General features: G+C 48.0%; 1 long non-coding RNA gene across 1 annotated transcript in view; it reads right to left on the reverse strand.

Moving 5' to 3' along the window:
* Window positions 1-13,800, reverse strand: part of LOC125699468 (uncharacterized) — a 32,377-nt gene extending 18,577 nt beyond the window's left edge. The window contains exons 1-2 of the long non-coding RNA XR_007379573.1: window positions 13,610-13,800; window positions 8,206-8,268 (exon numbers count right to left, since the gene is read on the reverse strand). This is a non-coding gene — a long non-coding RNA (uncharacterized LOC125699468). The remainder of the gene's footprint in view (window positions 1-8,205; window positions 8,269-13,609) is intronic.
* Window positions 13,801-16,329: the final 2,529 nt, after the last annotated feature.

A 16,329-nucleotide genomic window follows, 5' to 3' on the forward strand; every position in this document is an offset into this window, starting at 1 on the left:
ACAGTGCTGCTGACAACAGAGAAAAGCAAGGAGGGAGAACATGGCAAAGTCCCAGCGATGAGCCAGGTCCTGAGAGGGACACACAATAGCCCTATGGTTACTACACGAGCAAAGCCATCCTCTCTTCGTATCTGCTATGGCAGTAGGCTCAACAGAAGCCCTGAGTTACCGTAACGCAGAGATTACCAGTGAGAACAAACACGAGCAATAAGCAAAGCTCCTTCCAAAACATACAGCCACAACTCACTATTTGAAACCTAACAAATTACCTATTGAGAAAAGTAGAAGCCTGATCTTAATAAAGCATAACTGCTTGGTTTGGCTTCCACAGATGTTAGAAATGTTCACAATCTGGAATTAAATGGGACTAATCTGAACAGTAAATACGAACCATCATTCGGGCTATATCTGTAACCCTCCAGTTCACTTCACAGCTCATTTTTCTGGAGTTCAACAAGCTACACATAAACCTTAGAGAAAGAAAAAGGATTCGCTTCATGTCTAATGCAATCCATTAAATAAGTCCTCACACACACGCCATCATAAAATTCAATTTATTATAGTTTGTAAAATGTGATTCCCCTCCGTGATAATTAAAAAGATATTGTAATAAAAGTCTTCGGTCTTCATGCACTCGCATTTGTCAAGATTTGATTTTTATCTGAGCAGAAAGATTGTAAGGACACGGAATCACTCGTACAGCCCTTAGGCAGCCCTAGGTGAGCCACATCCATACAGGAAATTGAGCGCCTGAAGATCCCTCCGCCTCTTCCAATGCACACAGATCCTAGGTACAAATGGGGGATTAACTCTGCTTTGGGTTCAATGAGCTCAGAGCTGGTGCTACAGGAATGGCAGAAGAACCAGAGGTGCTGCTCCATCCAACCTGTGTTGTTAGCTACTATCCTGGATCTCCCTACCTGGTTTCCAAATGAAGGAGCCCAGTAGCTTCCTGTTTAGCTGAAAATGTGTGCAACGCACAGTCATTTCTCCCTGACTCAAGTAGGAACAGAAGGAGAGTTTCCTTGTGCACGCTTCCAAGCCTACCTTCAATGCCAGAGAAACCTCGCGCTCTCTTGGCACCTCCGCAGGGCACAGCACCATCCCTTCATGGCTTTTTCCTGGCTCCTTCCTCCTCTCCTGACACATCCACACACACAAAACCCATCCAGGACTCCAGCCCTGTGCTCAGCCACACACGAGAAAACCCACAGTAAGATGCAGTAGATGCCCCATCCCTGCAGACGCCCAGGGAGAGGCTGGAGGGGCTCTGAGCACTGATGGAGCCGTGGCTGTCCCTGTTCATTGCAGGGTAATGGGACCAGGTGGCCTCCTGAGGTCCATTCCAACTTATTTTTAGGTGTCTTTATTGCACAACTAGTCAGAAAGCACTATAGTATTCCCAATCCTCTTGTCCACACGACACCTACAGGCCTGTAAATTTATTTGTTCATATCCAGCCACACATAAAAACCCAAAATCTCTGTAAAGAATTTAAGACCTTGAAGCAGGATACCTCAATCCAGATAAGTCAGTGTAGAAACAGAACACAAACTGTGAGCTATTTGGAACAGAGCCTAAGAGCAAAGCATGACAATAGATGGAGACTAAAGAGCACAAGGACCATTGCTACCATATGGAGACCAGTATTTGCTTTGCAGAATCCAACCAGCAAGATCATTTATTTATTTTTGCACAGTGTCAGGCCAGGACTGAAAGGGAAATCATGCAAAGAGCAGCACAGGAGACAGCATAAAGGCTTGTCTCTTTTGTAGGCACTCTGGCAAAGTAAAGACTCTAACAGCACTATGCATTTAAACAGCCCCACTGCAATGCCAAGTGATAATGCAAAAAAAAAAACCCAAAATCAAGCAACCAGCACTGTGTAATATGTATTAATTTACATATATATGCTTGGTTTTTTAAACAGGAGTACCCTGAAGTCATCTTCTACACCTTCCTCTGCAGTTTTTAGTAGGTGAGCACAGATGCTGCTGCCTGCATGCAAACTTCTGACATGAATGCTAGCCCTGGTGTGTGAGCAGAAGGAAAGCAGGTGAAACCTGCCAGCTCTTCTCCCCTGCTCCAGAACTCATGCAGTGCACTGATTCATCGATTACAAACAGCTTAGAAGGACATATCTGCTTACATAGCTTGAATTATCCACTCACAAAAGCCACCAAGGCCACGATGCCTCACAGAAAAGCAGGTAGAGCAAAAGCACAGCGATGGTCAGTCCTAATTTCTCACCAGCGCTCCAAAAACCCACATCTGGTTCTGTGGAAGGCCATCCCTTGCGGCTCATCTCTGAGCTGCACACGAGAGGGCACTGTTCTGTAGCTCAGGGGTTGGAGCACAAATTCATTGCGCTGCAGATGGAACTCTGTGCGAGCATCACACAATTAAACCTCCTCCAGGGAATTCACCGTGTGGCCAAAGGCAAACCTGGCAATTGGTTCAGCATCTGCAAACACCTCAGGTGATCACTTGTCATGAACAGAAAACGAGAAGAAAAAGCCAGTTATCTTACCACAACTGTTCAATGTTATCACTTTCCTATTGCAAACCCACAGATGACAGTGCAGGAGACAACAGCTTTTTGCTGAGGATATCAGTGCTGGACTCATCGTGGCACAAAGAGCTTCAGAGGAACACGAGGTCCAGCCCAAGCTATTGGAGCTTGGCTGAATATTTCAGGATGAAACAAATGCTCTAATTTGAGTATGCGAGGCCGAAGGAACCTCTAATTGAATCCAGCAGTAAAGCAACTGGTTGCAAAGCAGTGACACCACCGAGGCACCAGGCTTGGGCATCAGACGGAGGTGTTGCCAATGCTCCCAGGACCTCAATGTGCTGTTAGTTGAGTGCAGGGGATGTGGAAGGAACAGAAGCAGAGCAGCAAAGCAGCAAGCAGGTGCAGGAGGTTAGGAAGCACACAGAGCTGCTTCTCCTCCAGAATAAACACTGCAGAAGTTCCTTCATTTTAGCAAAGCCATCCCAGATCTGCCAGGCAATGCATGGACTGCACTTTCAGCTTTGCCCCCTGACTGACATCCCTCCGACTGCTGCTGGGTTTGTGACATTCACCCCTCTCTGAGTACAACACACACCATTGCCTACAGCCTTCCTCCCCTCCTCCTGTAATTCACCCAAACCAGATTAGCAGGAAAGACGTTTTTATTATTTAAAACACAGGCATCCTCCCCCCCCATCAAGACCCACTTTTAGGCTTCCTTATTCCTCCTGCAGCACGCGTTGACAGATGCCGCATTCCTCTCACCACCATATGTTTCTGTTACAGGGGAAAGACAGCAGCAGACTACGGCCTGGAAACACAAGTGAGGCAGGAAATTGCTATCTGTTCATTTGATATAAAGAGAAATATATGCACGGCTCCTCCAAAGACAATAGCAATAGGAACTGTGGCCAATGCCTTCGTATCCGATTACCTGTATCCCAGAGCATTTTATTACTCCCTTCTTCACCTATAAGATTTACAAAGCTAAAATGTAAGAGGCCAAACCCCATATCTGCCTAATCATTGTGTCTGTCTCGCGTACGCTTTCTCCTCTTTGTATGCAAGAAGAATGAGCCCCTCACCATAGGACAAGCAGAGCATTGTGCCCCAGTCCTACTGAGCACAGGCAGCTCATCTCTCCATCCTACACGGCAGCCCAGCCTATGCCAACCCTCAGTTCCCACATGGCACCTCAGCCCATGCCAACCCTCCATCCTACGTGGCATCCCACCCCATCTGCCACCATTCCATCCCTCCAGCCCACATGGCAGCCTAGCCCATCCATCCTACACAGCATCCCAGCCCATCCCTCTGCCCCATCCAACAACAGGACTTCCCAGCAGGAGCGTTGTATAAAGCTTCTGGATGAGAGGCATCCTGCAAGTGCCAAGTCTATCGGCCAGTGGAGGCTTTCCTTGTATTAAATAACCTGAAGATGGCCTCAGTCCAGCAGTGTTTGTGTTACCAAGGACAAAGCGCATGCCTGGAACAAAAATTTGTTGTCCTTACGTGGCCTGTGAACTTCCTGAACTCATCTGAGCCTACGAATCAGGAGTTCATCGCTACATGCCACACTGGGGGATATTCAAGTCTCCCTTGCCAATGCTCTGTATTGCTATGGAGTCATTATATCATCATCTGTATTTCAGAAAGATGTTTCAAACATCTGGTTAGCTTTAAATGCACAAAACCACATGCATGCATCAGTGTTCTTCACGTTAATCTGCTTCTCCCATGGTTACGAGGGAACGCAAGAGCAGATGAACCTCAATGACTCCTGACTGATGACGGCTGCTCTGTTTACATTTCACCTGACAACACCAAGGTATTTCCTCCCCATCTGCAGCCAAACAACAACAGCAAAGAATGAGCACCACCAAAACGCCTAAATGCCAGTCAGGGAGCCCAAGCCTGCTGTTTCCAGGCCACGAGAGCTGCGGAGGTGATAACATCACAGCAACAAACAGCATCCTTCAACCCTATTCCAAAGGGATGCAGATGGAGAACATTATTTTACCTATTGCTTAGAGGCACTAAGCTCCAATTTGGGAACCATTTAACGCAACAGTGATGATTAAACCAGAAAGCGAGCAATCTCCTGCTTGCTCAATTCCACGATAATAGAAGCAGAATGGAATTTGATCAAGAAGAAAAGTGGGCTCCTGTTGGGCTGCCAGAAAAGCACTGTTGGTTTAAGGATCTCCAGGGAACAGAGCATCAGTGAGATCAGTTCCCCAACTCCACCACAACACAGCATAGCACTGGATGAGAACAAGAAATCCCAAGCAATGCACTTGATCTGAAAACACGCTTCTAAATGAAAACCCCAAAACGTTTTCTTTTGCTAAAAGGAATGCTTTCCTCAGGGGATGACATAAGAGATATTGGGAGAGTGGGGAAGGGGAAAGATGATCACCTCTCTGCCTCACTACAAGCACCTCCTCTGATAAGAGCTCTGGGAAATAGCAGAGTATCTACAAGCTAGGTGTCTCAAAGAGAAGATAGGGATGAAAGGAAAGATAAATACACCAAGAGCTTCCCTTGCCTCAACAGTTGGCCTATACCTCAGAGCTCCTGGAACAAGGTGAAAAACCACGGCACGTTGTAAAGACAATTTAAGATGCTTAATAAAAACTGCTCTATTTGGCCAGCCTTCGACCTAGTTATCATCTACCTTGAGCTGTGACAAGAGGCAACTCCAGAGCCCTACAGCTGATAGCATACACCAGCTCCAAGTGCTTCAACTCCTTTGGAGAAGATACCAGTGAAGATGTGAAAACAGCTGTGCCTGCACTGCCTGCTGCCACACTCCAGCCAACGAGGACACGGTCACAAGTCTCAGTCCCTCCCCAAAATACATCAGTTCTTTCCATTGGAATATAACAGAGTTTGCAAAGCTTTATGGACAAATGCACTGGAGTCCTGCAAGGGATGGTGCTATCATTCTGACCTCCTGCAGCACACCAACCACTACGGTCATCCAAGCACTCAGCTGTGCAAAGCCCAAAAACTGAAGCCCTACAACCACAACCTCGTTTGAGCTCTGGCTAAATGTCCCTCCCTGTGCACACAGCTAAGCATCAAGAGATGGTAAGTTCTCTGTAGTGCTCAAACACGTGCTTCACATCTATGACAATGTGCTAGATTCTGCTTCCAGCTAGGATTCACAATGTAACATTTCCTTGTTTCCAAAGCTTCCCCCCCAATTATCCCCATGCATAAATACCGAATCACTTCTTTTTTTTCTCCCCATAAATTCAATGAATTAAATATCTCGTTTTCCCCAGCTCTCACGTTGTCTATAGCTTTCCCCTTCCCCCTTGACTGCATTGACAGCCCGTTACAAAATAAACAAGATCCAGCCCACAGCGTGATGAGAACACACAGCCCTCCTATACACACAACCCAGTATTGCCATGACCTCTTTTTTGCCGGCTGGGAGCACGGGGACCTCACCCTGTGACAGCCCCATCCCTTGGCACGAGCATTTATCTCCCCACCAGCTCCACAGGTACCGCCTGCCTGCACAGCTCTCACATGTGGAACTGCATCAAAGCACGTTGAGTTTCCGTGGGCTGAACTTACCAAAGCCTTCCAGACCACATGGCATCGCTTCTGCGCTCCCTGCTCTGCGCTTCCCAGCCAAAACATGAGCTGTACAAAAGCTTTATCAGCAGTAATTCCATCTTGACTCTAGGTTGCTGATGAGACGATGGAATAACAATGTGCCAAACTCCACACGGCCCAGCTAGCAACCTCTCTTGTTTCATGAGGGTTCCCTGATGATGACTATTTTTTTCAGATGTATCGGCCAATTCTTAATCTACTTGGTATGTGTGCTTGATGCTGTAAATTGCTAATTGCCTTCTTAAGATTCAAGTCCAGCACTTCCAAAAAATACCTAACTGTATTTCATCCACTTTTGTCAACCAGCTGAAAGAATAACAAGTTCTGCATGGCAGTTGGCCTCCATTAAAAAGCATCCAACAAAACCCACATTTGTCCACAACTGGAACAGTTGATCAGTGCTTTCTTCTCCTTACAGAGAAACTCCCAGGAAAACAGAGCAGTCAATCAAGCAGCAATGTTCACTCTTTTGGGAAGCCCAGTCTATCTGGGTGTCAAAGGCAAGAGCTGAGCTTTCCAAAAAGAGAAAAGCATCTATGAGAACAGGGCACACAGAGCAGAGAATTTGGGAATCCCTTGAGATAATCATCACTCAATAACAGCTCTCCAGAAGCGCACACATTAATTGGTAACAGCCTCAAGCACGCTCAGAACTGAAAGGTAAATAAAGTCTTCATATTCCCCTCATGTTGATCAAGTAACACTCTGCTCGTTTATCCTGCAAATCCAGCCCTCAGCTGAAGCCATAACAATCTACAAACAGCCCATCCACACGCTCCCTATCATTCAGCTCTGATGAGCAGCCTACACGGGCAGACCCAACGGGTTGCTACCAAGTGCCACTCCATCAGTCAACCCAGGGCAGATGCTTTCATTCCCATCCCAGCACTGACAATCAAAGGCTTCCATACATCCCACATCTGCCCAACCTGCCTGCCAGTTGCCCACCAAACAGCTATAAACATCCAACAGCTCTCTGTGCTGAGTAATCGGGAGAGAATTCGCCGGCGGCCGTGCGAGTGCTTTCAACGTGGATCCTCTTGTGAATATTTACTCGCGCAAGTATGCGACGTGATGTTGCTTTCCCACAAATGTTCTTGCCAATGCAGATTCGCTCATCTGAAGCGGTTGGGGAATAAACAAAGGAGTGTGGTCAGAAAGAGCAGCGCAGCGGCGAATTCGAGATGGAAAAACGTCGATGGTGGATGAGCCCGAGCGCGGCGAGGAGCGGCTCGGTGCCCATTGCACTCATCGTTTGCTCAGCAATTTGCCTTCCCCCTGTGGCAAGAGGGCAAATCCGACCCCCTTTCTTCTCCCCTCTATGCTCCTGCAGCCAAACGCTCGTTTCCAAGCGGAAATAGCGGAATGTAGCATACTGTAGTAAATACCAATAGGAAAACATATGAAAACGATCACATAAATGGGTGAAGCACTTCATGCAATTTAATTGTATAGCCAGAACTCAGCATTGCCTCACACCCTGCAGTCACCAGGGAGCACCGCAACCTCAAAGCGATGAAAGGAGGTTGAGGATCGGTTTGACAAGAAGTATTACAGTGCTGCAGACACTTCAGGAGTGTGGGATGTCTCAGGTCACACGAGGGGCTTTCCTCCTGACACGATGCATCCCTGATAAGAAACAGCTGGGAAGGCAACCCCAGCCCTCTGCATGGGCACAGCAATGCAGAATGCAGGAACGCAACGGCAATCAGCAGAAGAGCCAGTGCCCTTTGTGCAGCCTTGGCCTCCTACACCTCCAAAACCTCTATTATTAAGGAAACAAGGATTTCAGAAGGACGACACAAGACCTCCTCATGCTGCACAGCTCACTCCAAACACCACAATATCCGGCCCCTATTTCCACGAGCCCCATCACCCTCTGGTTTCCATGAGCACAAACATCTTGTGGCAGTTAGAAAACATGGGAACTTCCAAAAGCAAGGTTAAACACCAAACAGAGCCATCAGACCAAACATTTTTGCTTCAGACCACTTCAGAAGGCACAGAGCAACCCAGCAACCTATTGCACTTTTGATGAAAGAAAAAAAATAAATAAATACCTGGTGCTGGCATCCAGGAGATGGGTTCACACAAGACAGAATCAGCGTGTTGAATCAATAATCCTGCCCAAAAAAAGAAAGAATAATCAATACTTGTTCAGAATTTAAAAATAGAAGATATCTAACTCAAAAGCTTTCAAGTAGAATAGCTTTGGAACACTCTTGTTCAGTAAGGAAGAGGAGCTTTGGGTCACTTGAAGTCATGAACTCTGTCCTCTATTAAGCTCTGTAATAATATTGATTATTCACCCTCCTTCTATGGTCTCAAACCAAGATTTTTGTGCTAACATAAGCCTTTAGAAAAAATGTTGGATGGGGAAGCTTCATGAACAGGCTTCTTCAGCAGCTGGTTCCTCTATGTCAGCATGGAGCCTATCAGATAATTTCTTGATAACACAAACACTAACAGTGACCATCCCACCCCACAGGAATCTGTAAAAATTGTCATGACAGACTGCTTTCTTTCCATTGTTACTTATTTTACCATTTCAATGTGCAAAGAAGTTATGCGACAATAAAAACATTCAAGCAAAGAACTAAAACTTCAGGGACAGCACTGCAGTCTCCATTAACAGTGTCCTCCGCAAGCAGAAATGTCTGCAACCATCCTGATTTCTTGTGGCAGCAAGAACAGGGCTCAAAACCCAAATGCAATGAGGAGCCAGGTGAACTCCTTAACTGCTGGAGATGAGAAGGGCTTCTCTTTTTGAGGTTGGAACTAGATGACGATCTTTAAGGACTTTCCAACCCAAGCCATGCTATGATTCCAGTCCCTACAGTGAGTGGACAGCAGCAACAGCATCCCCATGCCAACCTGCAGTCCCTATCATGCTCCCCCCATTGCTTCCAGCTCCAAACTGGATCATTGCTTTAAAGCCTCAGCACCCCAAGGCTCACATTACAAACAAGGAATAAATCCCAAGCCACTCAGACGGTGGAGAAATCCAGAATGAAACTATTAGACTCACAGAATCATTCAGGCTGGAAGAGACCTCTGAGACCCTCAAGTCCAACCTCAACCCGTCCCACTGTGCCCACGTCCCTCAGTGCCACATTTCCATGGTTCTGGGACACCTACAGGGATGGTGACTCCACCACCTCCCTGGGCAACCTGTGCTGGTGCCTGACTGCTCTTTTGGAAAAGTTTCTCCTAATATCCAGCCTGGTGCAACGTGAGCCCATCACCTCTCATCCCATTGCTGCTACCTGGGAGAAGACACCCACTCCCACCTTTCTTCCAGGGAGCCAACTGGTTTTACCCAGAACCCAGCTGACAGAAGGCAAGCTGAAGCACCCCTATGTTTATTTACTGTCAATATCACAATCTGCAGCAATTGACTCACAACTTTCAAGTGTGCGGGGCTGGCAGAGCTGCAAATCCTACTGACTCATCACACGGATGGGGAATCCTGGGGGTTACAACGCCTCCCCATTCACTGCAGCCATCAGAGACTTCTTCTCTACGGCAAGCAGAACTCTGTTGCACAACCAACCATGCAAAGCGCCCTCCTCAAACACAGCCAGCATTTTGAAATCACAGAAAGAATGCTGAAAAGATAAATATTTACGGGCTTTGATGAACTGCAGCAGTGCACTAATGAAATCAAGACTTGATGTGCTTGGACCGCCCTTCACCCAAAAGGAGCAAGGCTCCATTGCAAATATCTGTAATTGCAAATTGCTGTGCGTTTGAGTGATTGATGCAGCCTCAATGGCAGGGAGCACACGTGGTGGATCAGAGGGCAAGCTGTTAATTGACACTAAGACAGCCGTGCTGACACTAAGGAGCCCAGCAGCACTGGGAAGCAAACCTCACCCATGCACCAAAACCCCATGGAGCTCCTGCAGTGCAGGAAGCAATGGAAGCCCGGTGCAGAGCAGCTCTGAAGTGCAGCTCCCTTCTGCAACCCTCACGACCAACTCTCACTATTCCACACATTCCAGCTAAATGCTTTTCATGTTGCATTATAATCCCCTGGCCAAAAAAGAAGAAAAAAAAAAACACCAGATAAGCAATGCCTGCCTACAAGTGTTACGATCGCATTTCTAACACATCTGAACTTCAAAAGAGACCAAACAGAAGTAGTGCTCATCCCAGCCAATACTCGCTCCTGCTCCCACCTCCATTGCCTTTCAGGTGTCTGATAATCAGGTTATGCCATGAAAAGACGTGCAAATTAAAGGATTCCCCAACTGCTCTGAGGTGGCTGATAAGCTTCTTACCCACTGACCTTCTAAACCCCTGAAATGATCAGCAAGTGAGATTACCAAAAAAAAAAGGGAAGAAAAAAGAAAACATGTGGTAGCACATCCGAATGTGATGGTCTTAAAAGGAAATAAAAGCTCTCTGCAGACTCTGTGTCCTCTAAACCCATTCTGCCAGCAGATCAAAGCCACGTTGTAGAGTCTCCACCTCAACACTGGGGCAGAATCTAGGTCAGCATCCTCCTGTAGGAGCTGACACATTAATCAGTGGTGCTTCCACTGGGGTTTGGACTTCTATATAGGAGCTGGCAGCCACCACCTTCAGCAACTCAATACTCCTTCGAAGACTCAAAGAGCCAAAAGTTACGCTTGAAAAGCACTTAGAAGCTGATTGGAAAAACAAGGTGGGTTTTGCCCTTACACAAAGTAAGAAAAGTACCAAAAAAAAAATATCAAGAAATTAAAATAACACCACGTGTCAGTCCCAGCAGTCATCCAATGCAGCACTTCCTACACAGCACTTCCCAACAGAGAGCCCTTCCCATGCAGGTAGATGGACCAGCTCCACGTCCTGCACACATGGGAGCAGCCACCAGCCCATCCCTGTTGGGATCTGAAATGGGAACCAGTCACAGGGAGCTTTGGGGACACTGGATTTCAAGTGAGACCACCTCTGCTGGCTGGAAACTCATTTTCTCATCCCAGTTCTTCAAGATAGGACTGGGGACAGGGTTCCTCTTGGCTGCAATAAAGGAACTTCAGTTTTTCTGCCTGAATAGCCCATAGAGACTTCCATTTGTTTTAACATTACTTGGTGGAAAAGAATGAGGTCCAGCTTGAGCCATTCGCAGCCCCCAGAGAGGCAGAGTGGTGGGAGGGGAACCTTTGCTATCCAAAAAGAAATGTTTTGTCTCCATTCCATTCGGAAGAAAAAAAGAAAAATCATATTAAAATCCTCATGCTGGAAGGTCTTGTTTTCATTCCTTTGTGGAACTAAACCACATTTTAATCCCCCACATTTGTCCAAAGCATCAGTTGGCTTTCTGGTCACCAATAACTCTCACTCCACCCCCAGTCTGCACCAAGGGCCGTCCCCAGCAATGGAGCAGCTGCACTCAGCTTCCCATCCTCTCCTTAGCAGAGGGCTTGGTTTTGTTTTCCCATTTGCATCGGTTTTGTATCCACGTGTCTGGCTTTATTGCATCTCCTCACTCTCCTGACCCAGCACCTCTCCCAGAGATTGCCATCTCACTCTATGAGATACTGATCTCAGAACAACAACAAAACTAACAAAGAAGGCTTCAAGGCCCTGCCATTGCATGGGAAAGATGGGCTCCAAGTTAACGGCTTGAATTAACAAGGCAGTAAAACTCAAAACGACCTTCTTTGTAGTTGTTGGCACCAGAGGAAACATCCAATCTGTCCCTTTTACTTCTTCTTTTTTTGTTTGCATGGCTGAAGATGGGTGAACGGAGAGCTGCTGATGGTATCAACTGCTCCATTTCAATTTTCATCTCTAAGAAAGAGAAGACAAACCTTCTCCTTCCCAAACCAGGCACTTCTCCAAGGCAGAGCTTTTAATGAATGATAAACGGTATAATTAAGCCTTAACGAGGCCGTCCACAAAGCAGCAGTAACCGTAGAAAAGGCTTTACAAAGAACATCGGGGAAAACATAGACACTATTAAAGTCACATTTCAACAGCATCCTAGTATTTCTCAGCACGGGAAATCATTAGGGGGCCAAAGCAACGCCTCTGCTGGGATCACATTGCTTGGGATTTGCACTGGGTGCGATGCCAGCTGCAGGACCACAGCACAACCCAGAGCCTCGTCCCCCGAGCCCTCCTGTTTCCTACCCCAGCTGTTAGCTCTTCTATTTTCCACCCAAACAGCTCCAAAAGGTTGTTTGCAACCAGTGCTGCTGTTTCGGAAACGTGCACCCCCACGTGTCCCATAAATCAAATCGGGTCGTTTAATCAAAGCTTTACTGTTTGCATCAATAGAAGTACAAGAAGCACTTCCCATGGACAGCCCAGCTCCTCATCCCCCAGCCCCACATCTGCCCTGTGCTCTCCAAAGCCACCACTGAGAGGACAGGAAAGAACTGCAGCAGGTGCTTAATGGGAAATGGCTCTTAATGGAAACGGCTTTCTTTCCCAGAGACACACACTGCAGCATGGATGTAGGCACTTGCTGCAGAGCCATCAAGATGAGGAGCACTAAATCAGGCTTTCAAAGCTCTTCACATACCCAACAGGTGAAAGGGAGCCTTGCAAATCAAACCTCCAGAGAGGCTCCTCACAATCACAGCTCAGCTGCTATCTAATCCTAGGAACACCTGGGGACTGCTGACACTATGGCCATTTTAAACATTTCCAGGTTTGCAATAATCTGCCTCCGAACAGGCAGGATGAGCAGCGCTTAGGAGAGCTCAGCCACTCAGTGTGGATTTCCGAGGCTCCATCAGACACCCCCCATTCTTCCTATTCGAGACTTGGCTCTGAAAGGGCCAGAGTGAGAAGGCTGATGTGGAGCAGATTGCAGCTACAAAGCAGACAATGCTGCAGAGGGATGGGCTCCCACAAAGAGCAGTGAGGGCTGCACTTGTTCCCTTATTGCAAGGCACAAAAGACAATATTTAGTTGCTTTCTTCAAGTAGAAAGTAACACAGTGCATCATCATGTAATTCCCTGCAATTGCCAGGGGGCAGCTGCCCTCCATCAGGCATAGAGGGTCACAAGGAGAAGAATAGAGAGAGACAATATCAGCATCCAGCAACAAGAAGAGACTTGGTACATCTACCACCAGCTCTTGGAAACCATAGACAGGCCCTGGTAAGAGGTAACACTCAGACATACCTTCTGGTGATGCTGAGGAGCTGAGACCAATCAGGATGAAGCTTTGCAAGAAAGAGAGAGCAAAACCACGAGCTACTTTGCTGCTAAAGAATGGCCCCCTGAAGCTGCAGCAGTTCCTGTATTCCAAGATCTCAGACACAGGGCTGAGAAATGCCCCCAGACAACAGGGGAGCATTGCAGCTGAGCCCCAGCTCAGGACAGGCAGCACAGTAGCACCAGGGACTGGAGACGGAGCAGAACCAAACCACAGCTCAGCCTCCCACCCACACACCAGGAAATCACAACCCATTAGCATCAAATAAAGGCACTTTCAGGACATAAAGGAGACACTTCACTGACCTGCAGGGCTCGTAGGTGCCGTTCTGGAAAGCAAGGGCAGTGCTGGGAGATGCTGAGGGCTGCAGCCAGGTCCCAAAGGAGATGATGAACTCCACGAGGTCACCATCAGCCCAAGCACAGCACCAAACAACCCAAATCCGGACAGAAGACTTTCACAAGAGGGAAAAGCTCCCTGCCCAGCTCCCACCTTGGTGCTGCTGTCAAGGAGAAACAAAAGCCGGCTCTACTCGGCTCCTGCCCATTTATAGCCCCCAGGCAGGGGGAGGGCAAAAATTGCTCCTCTGCAGCCAGCTGGGAGTTGGGCAGGGCTCTGCCAACCTGTGATCCCTTCCACCTGACCACAGTCACTGATTGCCCACCCGTGCGAGCACAGGCAGCACCTGCACAAGGGCTGCTCTCATGGCTGTGGGTGTCTGCAGTTGCTCTGGGACTTGCTTTGCAGCACTGCTGTCTGCTCATGATACAGATGCTTCTGGAACTCCTTGCACGCATGGCAAGAGCAAGGGGCTCTTGCAAGCTCTTCTGCAAGACCTGGCTAAGAGGGCTGTGTTGCATAGCTAACAATGGTGACTGTGCTGAAAAACAGTTTTGCAGCTGAGAATTTGCTCTATCAAACGGCGTTATTGTGCTCTTTGTAGCTGTTGTGCTTTCCATGGAAACAAATAGGAGGCATTAACTCTCTGAGCAACCCACATAAAAGCAATGAAGAACCTTCCAGAACGTGCCATAGGCGCATCTGCATTTCCCAACACAGAATTTGCCTCACCACCTTCACAGTAGAGCATTTTTTTTCTAGTATCCAGTCTAAATCTACCCTCTTCCAGTTTAAAACCATTTCCCCTCATCCTGTCACCACAATGCAGCTCCAACGGCAGCACCCACAGCAAACATTGCTGCTATGGCTCATAAAGTGCTTTATGAGCAGCAGCTGGGAGCACACACAGCAGCTGACATGTGTCCTTCCCCCTCCCCCCAAACCACTGCCCTGGGGAACGGGCACAGCTCTCCCTGCCTTCTTCCACTTGGGCTGCTCCACCTTTGCTCAAGATCTGTGCAAACGCAGCCACCCTCTTGCTGCCCACAGATGGGTTCCTGTGCAAAAGCAGGGATGGCAGCTATCAACCACAGCTGCCTTAACCCTGCTCCAAAAGCAGCCTTGAGTTTCCTTCCCAATTGCAGCCAACTGAAGCATGGAAGGTGCTCTCCCAAAGCTGCTGGATGGCATCGTACCGTTATGGGCACCACAGCCCTGGGGCCGAATCCCAACCACCTCCTCACTCCTCCTGAGCCTTTTTGCTGACTGCAGTGCGTTCACGGATGCGCAGAAAATGCAGAAGGACCCCGAGAGATCGCACAGCAAAATGCTATTTCTGGATGGCAGCAATGACAGCTCCACACCAGCCTTGCGTTTGCAGACTGACTTATGGGATGCAGTTCCTGTGGAGCGACCTTTAGCCACGCAGTAATGGTGTCAATTCTGCTTTTGGAAGAGCGGCGAGGCTGGGAAGTGCCAAGATTCCCCAGCAAAAGGCGGCCAGGAGAAAGCCAGCTGTGACACCCCTACAAATATGCTCTATATGAATGCTGGAGGGCTCGATGGAAACTGGAGAGCACACCTCTGGTATTTGCAATGTATGCATTTTTTTTCCGAGACCGAGGCCCGTTTCTGTGGGGTTATAAATCAGCCATAATAAAAATTAATTCTCAGCACAAAACACTGCCCCAAAGAAATTATTATTTTTTAACAGATTTTTTTTTTTTTTTTAAATATAATTTTTGGTCACATTTCCATTTTGGGTTCTGCTCCTGAATGTTTCTTCTCCCACCTGTGCAGTCCTGAGATCTTGCAGAAAATGGGCTCAGACCCAACAGCCTGGATGTGACAAACTGCATACAGAGGCCATGTCTGCCCCTGGGCCCTGTGGGATGTGTGCACACTGCTGACAGAGGTGCTGTGTGTGCAAGCAGCAATTGCATTTCCCAACCGTCCTGTGCCATGGAGCAGATTCCCCTTTTTATGAAGATAAACCAGAACTCAGCCAATATTTAACGACTGGAGAGGATTTCCAGCCACAAATGTGAGGCCCTGGCAAGCATTGGCTGAGAGCATTTCCTCTGCCCCATGTGTGCATGTGAGCAGCACTGGTTGGCAGACAAGGCATTGCCAGGCTCAGGATGGACAGCCACCCCGACGTGAGATGGATGGCTGCCCAGAGCCAAGAACCGGGGGGGGGGGAAAGGTTGAAATTCCAATAAAACTCAATCTGCAGAAAATGGGAAAGGTCAAACAGTGCCACGGCAGTGCTGTCTTTCATTTAGTTTTGGACAGGGCACAAGCCAGTCTTTCAGGGAGGAACATAGTGCTGATGCCGTCGGATTTTTCGTGTACATTTTGCAGCTGGCAGTGGGAATGGGGCTGGTGGAGGTCCCTATGCAGGCACTGCACAGCACGTCCCCTCCTGCAGCACAGGCACGTCCTGCAGGCAGCATCCCACAGGTCCTGGCAAGTCCAAGTGCCTGCACATCAGGGTAGGAAAGCGGCTCCCACACAGCTTCCTTTGGCTGCAGGAGATGCTGATCCCTTGAGAGGATGCTGCCTGCTGGTCTCAATGCAGGGACACCCTGGCAGCTCCCAGTATGGTCAGCAATTTGGGACTCATCGCTTCTAATCAGTGCCCAAAGCCTCACAGCTCTGTATATGGGAAAATGCAGGGGAAATC

Source organism: Lagopus muta, chromosome 12 (genome assembly GCF_023343835.1).
Source record: "Lagopus muta isolate bLagMut1 chromosome 12, bLagMut1 primary, whole genome shotgun sequence".
In the NCBI taxonomy this organism is placed as follows: Eukaryota; Metazoa; Chordata; class Aves; order Galliformes; family Phasianidae; genus Lagopus; species Lagopus muta.